The sequence below is a fragment of the Heterocephalus glaber genome, unplaced genomic scaffold (genome assembly GCF_053883595.1).
Source record: "Heterocephalus glaber isolate CG9 unplaced genomic scaffold, H.glaber_assembly_v1.0 deba00000546, whole genome shotgun sequence".
Taxonomy (NCBI): Eukaryota; Metazoa; Chordata; class Mammalia; order Rodentia; family Bathyergidae; genus Heterocephalus; species Heterocephalus glaber.
In genome coordinates, this window is record NW_028258147.1 from 15,007,236 (window position 1) to 15,024,532 (window position 17,297).

The window sequence follows — 17,297 nt, forward strand, 5'->3', positions numbered from 1 at the left end:
GTCTGTAAGGCCATGCTGACTGATCAGCAGTTTAGAAGAACAAACAGGATCCTTGAGAAAGTGCAGGGACCATAGATATCATCTCACTCAATATTTATGTTCTCTGGAGACTGATGAAATTGAAGTGGACTCTTGTCAATTGAAAATATCCTAGGAGTTGCATAGTCATCTGTTTCTTTGTGTGAGTTGTTATTAGATTGTGTTCCTTCTATCCTTGCTGACTACAACCAAAGATAAGAAGGCGTGGATAGGTTTTAAGAGAGGAAACTCACAGATCCTTGGGTGTTGGTGGGTTGTTTGCCAAGTGTGTTAGTTACTTTTGACTCATTGCTGAGACAAAATACCTGACATCCAAAGTTGAAGGGAAAGGGGTTTATCTGGATTACAGTTCATAGAAGTCTCAGTCTGTAATTGGCTGGCTCCAAGGCAGAGTGGCAGAAGGGCAACTGGTCATAGCAGTGGAAGGAGCAAGGAGCAAAAGCAACAAGGGGGAGGTTCACCAAGTCTTTCTGCCTCTCTTATCCCATCCAGACTACTGGGATCAGGATGATGCTAAACCACTCACTCACATGTAGTGGTTTAATAATCACACGCCTTTAATCCCAGCATCACACATTCCAGATTTAGCTACCTCTGACCGAATGAGGCTTTGGGGGGACATCCAGACCCAAACTATAACACCAAATAAGGTAACAAATCCTGGATTATCTCCTTTGATCACAGTAATTCTCCCTCATTCATGGGATGGAGCAAAACTGGGGAATAAAGAAGTCAGTTAGTACCAAGTTTTGCTGAGTGCTTTCCAGGCCTGATACAGTTTTGTGGATCAAAGGTTTCCTAGTGCTCTTGAGCTTTCGGGTCATTTCTACATTCACAACAGGGAAAGAGCGAGTTTGCTCCCAGTAGACACAGCCCCCTCCCCACCATGAGTGCAGCAGAGGACTACAAGAGAGCACATTCACTGACTATTTTGTGCTGTCACATGTAGCCATGCAGGAAACATTCAGCAAATGGGCTCTATGTGCCTCAGAAGAAGCTATTTTGACCTCCTATGAGACCTCCTCCATTTTCTGCTCTCTGATTTCATGACTTCCCTTTCTGAGACTTTGCCCTATGCTTATCCTCTCTTCCTTCTAACTTTAACCTGACCTTTTTGGCTACTAATCATTCCTATCTGGATTTGGACATGCCATAACATATTTCATTAAGTTGAGAAAAGAAAATGCTCACCTCTGTATGTTGCTTTCTTTAGAAGTCCCCTCAATCTCTGAGCTTTACAGACCCAAGAGCTCCAAGTGGGTGTTCTACACTTGGAACTGTAACCTACTCTAGGTTTCCTACCACATGCTTTGCTCAGTTGGACAATGACCTTTCTGATGGCAAATTCTCTAAATATTTTCAGTTCATACTTACTAGGTACTTCGGTAGCATCTAATGAGTTGACTTTTCTCTTGCTCTAGAACCTCTCAATATTCTCCTGCCCGTCTTCTGTCCTTTTGGCCACTCAGACAGCTCAATAGCCACTCCTGGTTCTCTCCAGGGACCCTTCTCTTATACTATATTTAATTCTATTCCCTTGCATTGAAATACCTCCTTTTTGCTTCTCATTCCTAAAATGAAGAACTCTCAAATCCTCTTCAGGGCTGTGTTAGCCCATGTCTTATTGATTACATAAATTCAAGAAGAGAAATCCCTGGAATGGATAAGTGTTCAGGATTTGGAGTCAGAAATCTGAAGTTCAATTCCAGTTCGGCAACTTATTTGCTGTGTGACCCTAGTAAGTGATGTGACATATATTTTCCTCTGCTTTTTAATCTATAAACTAGTGCAATACATATTTCATAGCACTTTCCATTGATAAATGAATTAATACATTTAAAGCACTTAGAAACTCTATGTGTGGAATATAGGAAGTATTTAATAAGTATTTACTGACCCTTCTTTTTCTTCCCTCTTGGATGATTCATGGACATTTTGAAAGCAGAGCTCTTGATCATCTAGCAAATGACATCTTCTTCCCCTCTGCTACTTAAATCAGAAATTGACAGCATCCCCACATATGTCTCAAATTGATGCCAGTCATTACTCTGTCTCCTTTAACTCCAAAATGCCCCATAAATCATCCAGTTCTTTCAAATACCACTTCGAATCAGCTAAACCTCAACTCTTGAGTAGCAATAATGATTTCCAAATTGGCCTCTCCACCCTCCCTTCCTGCCCTTTTCTCAAACTCATTCTTTAACAGAGCAATTTGAGTGATTTTTCAAAAACAAAAATTGGCCCATGTCACTTCTCTGTTGAAAGCTCTTTACAGTTTCCCTTTGGACCAGGGACGAACTCCAGCATCCTTAACTGGAAGGATCCTGAAGTCCATATGTGTCCAGTACCCCACTTACTTTCTAACTTCTCTTCATCAACTGTGGCCCAAACAGCAAGGCCTCCTAACAGGCTTTCAAATGTTATAAGAGCTTTTCTATCTTGTGAATTTTAATTTTGTCTCAAGAGTATGCCTGGAATATTTTTCCCCTTTTAGGATAATTCTCACTTCTTTTTTGGGTCCTCAATAAATTTAATTCCTCTAAGTAACTTTTCTGAACTTTGAATCTTAGCTGAAGCCTTTCTGTTGCCCCTTTTGTGGTACTCCATGATTTTCCATTATGACACTACCACTTAAAATTATGTATTACCTCTGTATTTGCTTAATGATAATATTCCTGACTAGATATAATGCTAAAGTAGGAGAATCATATCTATCTTATTAACTGTTTTATTTCAAGTGCCCAGCAGAACATCTGACATATATAAAGTTCTTAATATTTGTTGGATTAATAAAGTGAATAAATGAAATGTGGCTGATATAGTTATCTTACTAGTTATCTTACTGTTGAAGAACTACTACTCTTGTAAATCAGATGTGAGTAGATACAAAATGCTGCTTTTAAGGAATTAAATCTAAAATTGTTTGTTGTGTACATCTTTAATACTATTTAATTGTACTGTTAGAAAATGAAAAACTATGTTAGAGAGGGATATGGATGGATTTTGGAGTCAGAACTAGATTGGAATATGAATATTCTTTTTTCATTAATTTTATTGGTACATTTTAAGCATACAACATAATGACATTTATCATTGGAAGTTTACAGCTTTACATAATCTCTCTTGGTTCTTAGTTTTTCCCCAATCCCCTGCCCTCCCTATTTACAAAGACTTGGTTTCCATTTATGCATTTTCTCATATTAATTCCATTCCTTTCTTTCCTTTCCCCTACTCCTCTCACTTCCCCTTCCCCTATGCCCCTTTTCTTCCTATTTCACATTATCTATTATACCTTTGAGTCCTTATTTACACTTTCAGTTTCTCACAAGAGAGAAAATATTTGGGATTTACACATGTATGTCCTATTTATTTCACTTAAGAGTATGGACTCAATGTGCATTCATTTAGCCATAAATGTCTCTAATTTCTCATTTTTTATGGCTGAGTAGTACTCCATTTTATTTTTTTTAAAACACATTTTTTTTTTCATACAGTTGATGGGCAATTGGGCTGCTACCAAACTTTACCTATTACAAATTGTGCTGCTATGAACATGGGTGCCTATATGAACATATATCACTTTGGTATGATTCTTTTCATTCTTTGGGGAAGATACCCAGCAGGGGAATAGCTGGGTCAAATGGGACTTCCGGTCCTAGTTCTTTGAGGTATCTCCATACTGATTTCCACAGTGGTTGCACCACTCTACACTCCCACCAGCAGTGAACCAGGGTTCCTCTTTCCCCACAGCCCCACCAGCATTTGTTACTGGTTGATTTCATGATAGCAGCCATTCTTTCTGGGGTGAGGTGGAATCTCAGCATTACTTTCATTTGCAACTCTTGAATGACCCGTGATGTTGAACATTATTTCATATGCTTATTTCTACTTCTTTGTCTGAGAAATGTCTGTTCATTGCAGATGCCCACTTTTGCATTGGGTCTTTAAATTTGGAAGTTATTATTTTTTTAAGTTCTTCATACATTCTACATAGTAGACCTTTGCCTGAGGAAGAGCAGGTGAAAATTTTGTCCCACATTGTGGGTTGTCTCTTCACATTGTTAGTCATTTCTCTTGCTGTGCAGAAGCTTTTTAATAGGAAGAGATCCCACTTGTTGATTGTTTGTTCTGTGCTAATTCATGGGCAACTAAGGTTTTGTTTATAAAATCTTTTCCTACACAAATGTCTTCAAGAGTTCTACCTAACCTCCGTTCCAGCCAGTTCAGTGTTCCTGTTTTACTATTTAAATCTTTAATCCATTTTTATTTTACTTTAGTACATGGTGAGAGATATAGGTCTAGTTTTAATCTTTGGCAAGTTGAGACCCAATATTTCCAGCACCATTTATTAAAGAGGCTATCTTTCCTGCAGTGGGGATGTTTGGCTCCCTTGTCCAAGATGAGGTGGCTGAGTATGTCTGGAGTTGTTTCTGCATCTTCTAATCTGTTCCACTGGTCCTCAGGTCTGTTTCTTTGCCAGTACCATCCTGTTTTTATCACAGAGACTTTGTAGTATAGTTTCCAGTTGGGAATTGTGATACCCCTTGCCATGTCTCTGTTGTCTGGAATTGCTTTTGCTATTCTGGGTCTCTTCTTGTTCCAAATGAATTTTTGGATGGTTTTTTCAAGGTCTGTGAAGTATGCTGCTGGGATTTCAATTGGGATTGCATTGAATCTATATAGCAGTTTTGGAAGTATGGCCATTTTCACTATGTTGATTCTTCCTACCCAGGAGTAAGTGGTGTCTTCCCATTTTCTGATATCATCTTCAATCTCTCTTTTCAGAGTGCCATAGTTTTCAGAGAAGAAGTCTTTGATTTCTTTTGTTAGGTTGATTTCTAGGTATTTCAGTTTCTTGGATGCTATTGTGAAAGGAATCATTTGCCCTATTTCTCTCTCAGTGAGTCTGTTGTTCATGTAGTGGAAAGCTATTGATTTTTGTGTGTGTTGATCTTGTATCCAGCTACTCTACTGAATTTGGTTATTAAGTCTAGAAGACCTTTGGTGGAGTTCTTGCAGTCTTCTACATAGAGTATCATGTCTTCTGCAAATAATGACAATTTGACTTCTTCATTTCCTATCTTTATTCCTTTTTTTCTTTCTCTTGTCTAATTGCTGTGGTTAATGTTTCCAAAGCTGTATTGAACAGGAGTGGTGATAGTGGACATCCTTGTCTTGTTCCTGATATTAGTGTGAAGGATTTCAGTTTTTGACCATTTAGTATGATATTGGCTGTTGGTTTTTCATAGATGGCTTTTATCAGTTTGAGGTAGAGACCATCTATTCTAATTTTTGGTAGGGTTTTTATCATAAATGCATGTTGGATTTTGTCAAATGCTTTTTCTGCATCTCTTGAGATGATCGTATGGTTTTTGTCCTTGGCTCTATTGATATAGTGTATTACATTGATTGATTTGCATATATTGAACCATCCCTGCATCCCTGGGATGAATCCCACTTGATCAGGGTGTATAATCTTCTTGATGATCTTCTGCATTCTGTTTGTCAGGATCTTATTAAGGATTTTTGCATCTATGTTCATTAGTGAGATTGGCCTATAGTTCTCCTTTTCGGTTGGGTCTTTCTCTCCTTTGTGGATCAAGGTGATGCTTGCTTCCAGGAATGAATTTGGGAGTATTGCTTCCCTTTCAATTTCATTGGAGAGTTTAAACAGTAGTGGCAGTAGTTCCTCTCTAATTGTCTTGTAGAATTCAGTGGTGAAGCCATCAGTACTTGGGCTTTTTTTAGTTGGTAAGTTTTTAATTATGTTTTCAATTTCATTGATTGATATTGGGTCATTTAGAATTTTTAAGTCTTCTTCATTCAATTTGGTGATTCATACATATCTAGGAGTCTGTCCATTCTGTGTTGTCCATCTTATTGGCGTATAGGTTCTGGAAGTAGGTATTGATGATCCTCTGGATTTCTGCTGGGTCTGTTGTCATTTCACCCTTTTCATTCCTAATTGCATGGATTTGGCTTTTTCCTTTCTCTGATAAGGTTGGCTAAGGGTTTGTCAATTTTATTTATTCTTTCCTAGAACCAATGCTTTGCTTCATTAATTTTTTTTTGTATCGTTCTCTTGGTGTCCATTGCATTGATTTCTGCTCTGATCTTTGTAATTTCCTCCCTTGTATGAGCTTTGGGTTTATCCTGCTCTGCTCTTTCTAGAAACTTGAGGTTCAGCATCAGTTTGTTTAATTCAGCTTACTCTGTTTTCCTAACAGAATATTCACTGCTGTGAATTTTACCATGAAATTCACTGCTATGTGTTCATTGCTATGAATTTCCCTCGCAAAACTCCTTCCATTGTGTTCCATAGATTCTGATATGTTATATTGTCATTGTCATTTAATTGTGGGAACTGTCTGATTTCTTCTTCAGTTTCCTCTGTGACACATTGGTTATTCAGAAGTGTGTTGTTCAATTTCCATGCATTCATAAAATTCTTGAAGTTTCTTTTGCTATTGATTTTCAATTTCATTGCTCTATGGTCTGATAATACACAGGGGATAACTTCAATTCCTTTGCACCTATTTAAACATGTTGTATGAACAAGTGTGTGGTCCATTTTGGAGAACCACCATGTGCAGCTGGAAAGAATGTGTATTCTGATTTTGTGGGGTGGAACACTATGTAAACATCTGTTCAGGTCAGGCCGGGGATTTAGCTCAGTGGTGCTGCTGCCTGCCTAGCAAGTGCAAGGTCCTGAGTTCAATCCCTGGTACCAAAAAAATAAAAAATAAAGAGCATCTGTTCAGTTCAATTGTTCAAGAGTTTGATTGAGTTCTAGTATTTCCCTGCTTATTTTTTGTGTAGTAGATCTATCTGTTTATGACAGTGGGGTATTGAGGTCCCCCACTACTATTGTATTAGTGGTTATTTGATTTTTCATGTCTGTTAGTATTTGTTTTATACAGTTGGGCACACTAGTGTTTGGTGTATATATGTTTATGATTGTCATCTCTTCCTGTTGGATCGTTCCCTTTACAAGGATGTAGTGTCCTTCTTTGTCTCTCTCTTTTTTCTTTCTTTCTTTATTTTTGGTACTGGGGATCAAACTTGGGACCTTATGCTTGCGAGGCAGGCATCAGAACCACTGAGCTAAATCCCTGGCCCCCTTCTTTGTCTCTATTAATCAGTGTTGGTTTGAAATACATTTGATCTGCAAAGAGGATAGCTACTACTGCTTTCCCTCAGGTTCCTGTTGAACGGAGTGCTGTTTTCTAACCTTTACCTTTCAGTCTATGAGTTTCTTTTTGAATTAAGTGTGTTTCTTGTATGCAGCATATTGTTGGATATTGCTTTTTGACCCATTCTGCCAGTCTATTTCTTTTGGTTGATGAATTGAGACCATTAACATTGATGGTTATGGTCAGGGATTTAGCTCTGTGGTTTTGCCACCTGCTGTGCAAGCGGAAGGACCCGAATTTGATCCCCAGTACCAAAAACAAACAAACAAAACATTGATGGTCATCATTGGTATGTATTGACTTATCATTGCCATGACTTTTTCTTTTTGTTGGATTCTCCCCTTTTGAGTTAATTTCTTGTCGTGCCTGTTGGATTCATTCTGCTGGGCTTCCTGGGGTTGTGATTCTCGATGTCTTTTCCTAGGACATTGTCTAAAATTTTTTAGAGTGCTGGTTTGGTATTCATGAAGTTCCTAAGGTGCTCTTTGTTATGAAAGTATCTTATTTCTTCATCCATTTTGAAAGATAGTTTTGCAGGGTGCATCAATCTGGGTTGGAGGCTGTTTTCTTTTAGGGCTTGGAATATGTCACTCCAAGCTCTTCTTGCCTTGATGGTTTGTGTTGAGAAGTCTGCTGTGATTCTGATGGGTTTTCCTCTGTATGTGATTTGTTTCTTTTCTCTAACTGCTTGTAGAACTTTGTTCTTCTGTTGGGTTTCTGAAATCTTAACACTTATATGCCTATGTGTAGATTTTTTTTTGATCAAGGCTAGTTGGAGTCTTATATGCCTCACTTGTCCGTATGTCAAGTTCTTTTCCCCTACTTGGGAAGTTTTCTGCCATCACTTCTGTGAAGTTTTTTTTTATGTCATCTGCACTCTCTCCTCTTTCTTCCTTGACTCCAATCAGTCTTATGTTATTCTTCTTTGCATCATTTAGCAGCTGCTCAATTGATTTCTCATGTTCCCTTACAATTTTAAAGCAATTTTTCTTTTCCTGGTCACTAATTGCAATCTTATCTTCTATATCTGAAATTTTGTCCTCACAATGGCTCATTCTGCTGTATAAACTTTTAATGAAGTTTTTAATTTCCTGGAAATCTGTTTGTATCTGTTTTATGTATTCCATTTGTTTCCTATGTTGGGATTCCATCATGTTCCTCAGCTCCTCTATTTTTTTTTATATCTGTGTCCTCTCTAGATTTATTAATCATGTCTTGCACTATGAGAAAAATCTCTACTGAGAAATTATTTTTGATTTCATTTTTTCCAGATTCTCTCATTGCCAATTCAGGTAGTCCAGGTGGTTGAGTATCAGATTTTTTCATCTCTTTTCCCTTTGGGGTTGCTTTAGGTGATCTGAAAGTCTGGTTTTGAGACTTGTTTATGAGTCTTCTCATTTCAGTGGGGGTGTTGGTTGGGGGGAGAGATGTGTGCTGCTGGGGCCCGTGAGGCTCACCACCTCTGCACTGGGGGTATTGGTGCCGTAGCCCAGAAGGTTCACCTCCTCTGTGCTGGGAGTCACTCTCCTAGGGGTGGTGGTCTGGAATATGAATATTCTATTACTTGGGTAAGTTACTTAACTTCCTTAGGCTTCAGGCCCCTTCCTTGGAGAATGAGTATACTAACACCAGCTTATATGCATGTTGAAAAGAATTAAAATGAAGAGAATGGCTCATGCTGGTTGATTAATGAATACATATTAGCTGTTATTTTTACTGAAAGACATTTATTTTGGCCCTTAACTATGAATAGGAAATAAATAGGATTCAGGAATGAGAAAATTTTGATGTATTTCATGCATAAAAAAATAGCTGAAATCATAAAAAGGCCTGACATAACAGCAATAAAAGGGGAAAAATTAAAACCTATGACTTTTACTGAAATCAATCAATTGGCTCTTTACATTCCTATAATAAATATACACGTGCTTCCTGGTCTGGATGCTGTGGGCCTGGTTGACTTTCTTTGTTTCAGGTGTGCTTTTTCCCATAGTCCTTTCCTTTACCACCACATCAAGAATCCACCTCCGCAATTTTCCTCTTGATCTGAGCACCTTCTGTTTTTTCCCAGGACATATCTCACTGGAAACAGGTAGTGTTATGGCTTGTGTTTAGATGTCCCCATAAAGCCTCAAAGCTCTTTCAGAGGTGGCTGCATCTAGAGTATGTGATTGATTCATGGTGGACCTAGGCCCAGGGGCACTGAGATTAAAGGTGTGAGTGCTATCCACCCTAAGTAGTCTGAATAAGATAAGAGGGACAGAAAGATGCTGTTAAATTCTCTTGTTGCTTTTGCTGTCTTTTACTGTCACTGTGAACTATTGCCCCTAACCACCCTGCCTTGGAGCCAGATAATAATGGACTGAAACCTCTACAAACTGTAAGGCAAATAAACCTTTCCCCCTTTAACTTTGGGTGTTGGGTATTTTGTCTCAGCAAAGAGAGGAAAGTAACTATCACAGGTTGTTTACTTATATTTCTACCTGTGGTGGGTCCAAGTTAACAAATAGACTACAGATGCTACTGAGGGCAGCATCTTGTTATCATTCTACCCCTAGTGTCATTCCTGTTATAGTGCAGTGCCTGGGATATACAATGTGCTCACAAAGGAAATAAATGCGTAGAATTTCTGCATAGCCTGAGTCTCATGATTAGTGTAATATATTAGTCATATTTGAAGTACCGTGGAACGGTCATTCCTGTAAGAAAAAATCTCTTCATTTTAAAAAGATTTCTGTAATGTGAAGCTGAGAGCATCATACCATCCATTAATGGAAATCATACAACTGTCTGTTTAGTATGCAGGATACACTTAGCATTCCCATTGTGTGAGATGAGATAGCTTCCTTACTCTTGTCATCTCTCAGGCTCTCCACATAGTATCAAATACACTTATTAACATCAACCAGAGGATGTGGGTTTGTACAATCTGTGATTCTTATAGATTGAGCACCAAACCCAAAGAAAGCTACTTAGTAATGTGGAGAACAGAGAGAATAACGAGCATATGCATATATTTTATAAACAAGAATTTGAAATTCTTGGTGTCCTCTTCTAATGATAAGACAGAAGATTGCTTTTCATAATCCAATCATCAGATAGATTTACCTTAAAATTTAAAACAAATTTATCTAAATTAAATTTTAAGAAAACATATCTATTGTTGTTTTACTTAAAAAGTAACCTAAAAGAAGAACAGATTCTCAGTAAATTTGCAAGTTAGTAAATGAGGATTTTTTTCATGTGTGCACTTGAAAAACTACCATCTCATTTCTTCTTTATACTTGCTAGTACAGGATCAGATATTCTACAGCATTTAAGGTTGAGAAAAAAATATGTTATGCAGTAATATGAAGAATACCACTTTTCATATTCCTTTTAGGAAGAGTCATTTGAAAGCCCAGGCATTGCTACATTATAATTTTATACAATCAACAAAGGGGGGAAAAAACCTTAGAAAGTATAATGATTACTGGCAAAAAAAGTTTTCTTCCAGATTTCATTAAAAAATTCTACTATCATCAGGCTGCAAATAGAACTCCACATTCTGATTTGTGTTTGCAGTGCATGTGTGCGTGTGTCTGTGACACCCATGATCCCTCTTTCCTTTAACATTTTCTTTCTTTGGCTTTATCTGAGACATGAAAGATTTCATATCAAAACATCTCCTTAAGTTATAAAGTAATCTATGGCTAAAAGTAGAAATGTACATATAGGAAATTTCTCAATAATTTGTACTTCTATTACATTTCTTTACATATTTCTATTTTTAGGAGTATGGGATGCTTAAATTAGCTCATTTGTTTGGCTTTCTCTTATATTGTACAAAATCATTTGTTGAGGTTGAGCTTTTATGTTTTGAGTATTGAATATGCTTGTCTCTCAGTTATGAGAAGAGATGAAGATGTACAACTAGTTAGAAATAAAAGATAGCCATTCTAAAGTTCATTTGTGTTTCAAATGACTACAGGTAAGAATAATTACAAAAACATTTAAATCGGGCATGGTGGTGCATCCCTGTAATCCCAGCACTTAGAAGGCTGAGGCAGGAGGATCGCTGTGTATTCGAGGCCAGCCTGGGCTACATAGTGAGTTCAGGGCCAGCCTGAACTACAAAGGGAGACCCTGCCTCAAAAAACAAACAAACAAACAAAAAGCCAAAAATAACAAAAAAGCCCCATTTAATCAGATTCAGAAACACACAGAAACAGGCATTTGTACCCTTGCATTGAGTCTTCTAATTTGAGTTCATTATAATCATTTTAGTATTCAATATAAATTTAAGTTGAGATACTTATTATAGTTCCAAAATATAGGTGATGAGGCAAATGCCTTGAATTTATTTCAGAAGCCTATGTAATTGGTAAGTCAATGTTTGGTAGTAAATAATTGCATCAAAATCTAATTAAAATCTCAATATCTCTGCCAATGAACTGAATTCTAGTTGTTAGTCAAATAAAGTGACATGATGTTGGACTTTTATGCTCTTTTGAAGCTCTGTGTCTCACAATTTGTTGTTTCTAGTTCTTCTAATCAGTCCTAGATTTATTTTTCTCATGAGTTGGCTCTTGCACATTTGGATGAATAAATGCATCTCATTTTAACAGTGGAGCTGTTTGTTAATAAACACATGCCTCTTTTTCATAAGGACAGTGTGATTTTATATTAGAATTGCATGATTTGCAGTGCCAGTTTGGAAGAAAACAAAAATGAGTGTTTTTATCTTTCTATATGGCAATTTGGAGGTTTTCTTATTTTATAATATATTTTAATAGTTTTATAAAATTATAATTCATCTTATCAAAATTTTATAATTTGTTATCAAAATTTGACAGCCATAAGCCATATGTAAGGTTGATTCTTTTGTACATGTACCATTAATTCTATTAAAGAGGATTTTAATTTTTCATGTAAAAGTTTTGACTGTAACAATAACACTTAAAATGAATTACACATTTACTATTTGAAAAGTAGAAAGGCAAAGATTGAAGTGGATGGTAAAGAGATATTATTAATAGGCCAGTGTTATTTTGGAACATAAAACAAGCAAATGATGAAACCCAAAGAGGAAGTTTTATTGCAAGTAGTTATATTCCAAGTACCATTTTATAAGGTACATTAAATTTTCTACAGTTCTGTATAAATCAAAAGTCTGTGCTTACACCTTTATTGAAGCTTTCTATTTTATTAGGAACAAATAAAAACTATCAATGACCTATGTAAAAATTTTGGAATTCTTTATTAGGATGGGAAAATCCAAGAATATTTTTAATTGTACCATATTAATTTGGGATACTGAATTATGCATCTGTTTTTGCCAATCTGGACCTCTGTTTACTTTATTTTGCTTATGATGTTAAATTCCAATAGGAATTTGCTGTGAATCTCTGAAATTTTTGTCTGCAAGAATTTAGGAGGATAAAAACAATTACGAAGTTAGAAAAGACAACAAAGGATGGGATTTGTAGTTATTGGCATTAATTCCAAAACATTTCTATTCTGTTATCATTAGCCCCCAGGTCTTGGACCCTGGGCCACTAAAATGCTTCAGGCTTCCGTAATTTTGAAAGTCCTGACAGGCTTTGTTCCAAAAGGGGAGCAAGTGCACGGTGGTGGACACTTTAACACATGATTTTCTCTGTTGCTGAACATTCACTCCATGTACATGCTGTACTGCTATGGGATTGTAGAAAGAATCTTTTTCTGTCAGGACAGAAATATGTTTCTTAACCAGGCTCCATTTTATTTTACTTTCCTTATAGTCAATGAGGAAGCAGCTGTTAGCAGCATACTTTTCAATATAAGAAAAAAAAATTGAAGAAAGAAAGTGGGAAGTATAATTGTCTTTGATAAAGAACTTGCATCCACTAGAGCATGGATTTAACTGGCCTCCTGCCGTGCCCTCATCATTTTCTTTAATTTCTATTTTAACTTAAAAGAAGCAATAGCATCAATGTTTCTGCACAATAGAACTCTATCACAGCAATACTTTGTTTAATTTAAAGTTTTATATTATCTAAATTAGGAAAATCCAGATTCATTATTTTTTCAGAGTTAAAGTTTTCTCAACAGAAAACATGGTTAACACAATTACCTAATGGATTGGTACACAGAAAGTGACTAGTAAATTCCTGTTGTATACCTAAGACCCAATGAAGTCAGCAGTCATAATTGTTTTTACCTTTTCATAGTTGTTATAATCAGTATTTACTGCTTACTATGAATCTGTTGAAGAAATTGTGTATTGAAAAGTGTGCATTAGAATTTTACTTCTTTGGTTTGCATGTTGGTTTTTTACCATGTTGCTTGGGAATAAAAGTGTTCTAAGCTCAGACTGAGTCCTATGCAAAATTGTCATGGAAGTGACATATTTACTTTTTTTTTATATTCAAAAATTCAGTTTTCCTCTTATTCTTACAGTAAGTGGGAGCTGACATCTGTAACTTACGGGGAAGTAAATACTTTTGTTTTCTACCTCCTAGCTGAACAAAAACACACATAATGTTTTCTTTAGACAATACTTGGTTGTTTTCTGGTTTTTTTTTTTTTTTTTGCACTGGGGATCGAACTCGGGTCCTTGTGCTTGCAAGGCAGGCAGCGTAACCACTGGGCTAAATCCCTGGCCCCAAGACTTGGTTTTTATATTTCAATGAGAATAACATATAACACTGCCTTAAACAAAATGACCAGAGTATAATGAAACCATCTTTGGAGGAAATGTTTAATATGCATATTTTATTTAAATAAATCCTCCAATAAGAAATGGAGAATTCATTGCCTTTACTTTGAAGGCTTTGTAGTTATCTGTCAAATTTATATGTGCAGCTCACCAACATTCCCTTATTGGAAATAGCAGTATTTCCACATAATAGTTCTCAAAAGGACTTAAAAGTCTCAAAATTCTGTGTCTCCTTTGGCTTGCTTCTCTCTTGATTCCACCCAGGCTTTATTAACGGTTCGCTTCATATCATCATCTCCATCTTCATAAATTTTCTTTAGAACATTTATTAATCCCTCACTAGGATCTGTTTCAGCATCGTAGGATGGCTTTTCTTTTCTTTGCATTCTTTTTTCAACCTGAGTAAAGTATTCCCATCGTGTGTTTTCTGCTTTCTGTCTACCTAAGATAAGAACTGTATCAGTCTTGATTTTGGGGGGGGTTTAAGAGATTGCTCACAATCATAGAGTAACTCTTCCCATTTAGATTCTTTACCAAAAGATCAAATGACCTCTCTGTGAAATGCACCTGCACATTCTCAGCAGGAACTTGATGAACTCGTTAAGGTAATACAGATTTTTACAAACTTATCTGACTGATCCCATCCGTAATTACTGATTTTCACAGTATATCCTGTTGTGATGGGAGCAACCACAGCAGCTGGTTTTTCATTGTCAAGAAATTCTGGTTTCTTTTGTGATTTTTGTTGCACCTTTTTTTTTTGGTACCGGGGATCAAACTCGGGTCCTTGCTCTTGCGAGGCAGGCAGCGGAACCACTGAGCTAAATCCCCGGCCCTACACCTTGTTCTTTATTTCTGTTTCAATCTTGAGTTTTGCAGGTGTCAGGGCATCTCGTTTTCTCTTCCTAGTGGCCTTTTCCAACAACATCTTTACCTCTTCTAGATCATTCTGCAACTCCTCCAAAGCTGAAGCCATGGCCGGGCTGGGTCAGACCAGAGGCCAGAGCACCAGGCGTGCACGCAAGGACAGGACCCAGAGCACTCTCCGAGAGCGTGGGGCACAGCAGCGTGGGCCGCGGGACCGGCAGCTGCGCACACACTCCACCTGCGCGAGATCGCCACATATTTACTTTTAAAATGTTTATCTTCTGATATAAAATCTCCTTTCTGATTAATTTAGCAGATTCACTTACCCAATTCAAGATCTATTCAATTTTTGTTCTTCCAAATCCTTTTATCAAGTCTTAGTACCAGTTCCTTATTCTGCTATCTTGGGGTCTTGTTTTCTGTTGTACAGTCAGTCTGAGCTATATCTGAGCAATTTATAGGCACCTACTGAAAACTGATAAGAGGTTAAGATAGCTCTTGGTGTTGTGATTAGAAGCACAAGAAATTAAAACAATTTAAATCTTGGGTCGGGGATTTAGCTCAGTGGCACTGTGCCTGCCTCACAAATGCAAGGTCCTGAGTTCGATACCCAGTACCAAAAAGAAAAAAATTAAATCTAACTTTAAAATGCTGGATTTTCAATTAGAATCATATCCCAGGATGCCTCTGTACTAACTTGTAGCCCTTGTCAGTTCCTCTAGCTTTACTTCCAAGGGTTCCTACAAATGTCTCTCTAGATCTTTGATACTCACTCATTCAAATATCCTTTCAGCCATTCCTGTACTTTGGAATTGACATGGATCACCTAGGCCCACCTTGTTGTTGAGTGCCCTGATTTAAAAAAAAAAAAAGAAAAGCTTTTAAGTTGTGCTGCTCTTTAAGGTATGTCAATGGGGTAATCAGATGAGCTAATTTGGGGTTTGGTGTTAGAATTTACAGCAGCATTTCACTTTTTCTAAGGATATAGTAAGAATTGCAGAGTGGATACTTGGGAAAAGGTTAGAAGGTTTTTTTAGTGTTGTTTGTTTGTTTGTTCGTTTTTTAGCATGATCAACTCACAAACACAAAGCTTCATCTCTCTTTGGTTTTATCTTGTTTCTTATTCTTTCTCAAAATAGGCGGAGGTTCATGTGTGTGGCTCCTGCATCTCTACAATGGTTTTCTATAAAAAGATGATTTTAATGATAGGATGGAAAGACTTTTAGAAGGTATGTGAAGAACAATGTCTTCATACAAGATCTGCTAAAGAGATGCCTCTGGGAAACCAAGGCAGAAAAGTGTCTGTCAATGTGGCAGCAAGGAGAAAATTTGGAAAGAAGTCTAATGAAGTCTGCACAGTGCAATAAGCCTTTCTTATATCTGTGAATTAATTGAAAAAAAACTCACTGCAGTAATTCTCTAGGAAAGAGGAGATGCCTTTTTTATAGGACTCAAAGGAGTCATCTATTTGATATCAAGAACCCTTTTTATTTGTTTGAGCAGTGTTACTGGAAGACATTACCATAACTCCCCAGAGGCTATTTCCAAGCCAACGTTGTCACTAAATTGAAGGAGCAGGGAGGTGTGTTGAAACTTTTTAATGCACAATTGACACCTCAGTGAATCAAGGCTGTAAATGAAAAGAATTAACAAGGAAATATAGAGACTACCCACCCTTAGTTTCAATACTAAATGATTTCTTTGTATTTTTCCTACTTGTAATAAACACTTAACACAGCCCTTTTTTTTAAATCCCCTCCAGGATATTGAAGGGAAACCATCAATAATTCATGTTTTAAAAATGAACAAAACAAAGGGGAATTGGAAGTGGGAGGGGTAGGGGAAAGGAAAGAAAGGAATGGGATTAATATGAGAAAATGAAAAAAATGGAAATAAAGTCTTTGTAAATAGGGAGGGATGGAGGGGTTGAAGGGAGGGCAGGGGGAGGGGGGAAAATAAGAACCAAGAAATTATGTAAAGGTGCAGATTTCCAATGATGAATGTCATTATATTGTATAACTAAAATGTACCAGTAAAATTGATTAAAAAAAAGAAAAAAAGCCTATGAATGTGTATATATAGATACATATATATGTATGAATACATATATATTCATACATACATACATAGGCTTTAAAAAATTATATCTATAATTTTTATAAGTGTACACATAGCTAGACAAATATATCATGCTGTTTTGCTAGAAGAAAAATAAATTCTTTGAGAATTTAATTGATTTCTGTTCAAAGCTATTATCTCAGAGTTTCTCCCTGCTTGATCCAAATAGATGTGGCTATGAAGTATATAATATCCAGCAACTGCTCTTACTTAAATGTCATTAATTTTTCTGTTAAGGTTTGTTCCTAATTTCTCAGTTTTGGGCAGACAGCTATTGCCTCCACTAGTTTAGACTAGTTAAGTGTTGAGTTCTTTGAATTTGTATGTGTCACGGGGTTCTCCCACATATTACTGGATAGTCCCACCCTAGCTTTTGGAAAGAAATAAAGTCTAAAAAAAAA

At 36.7% G+C, this 17,297-nt stretch overlaps 1 pseudogene; it reads right to left on the reverse strand.

Moving 5' to 3' along the window:
* Positions 1–12,094: 12,094 nt before the first annotated feature.
* LOC101712533 (calcyclin-binding protein-like) lies at positions 12,095–16,835 on the reverse strand (annotated as a pseudogene).
* Between the last annotated feature and the right edge of the window lie 462 nt (positions 16,836–17,297).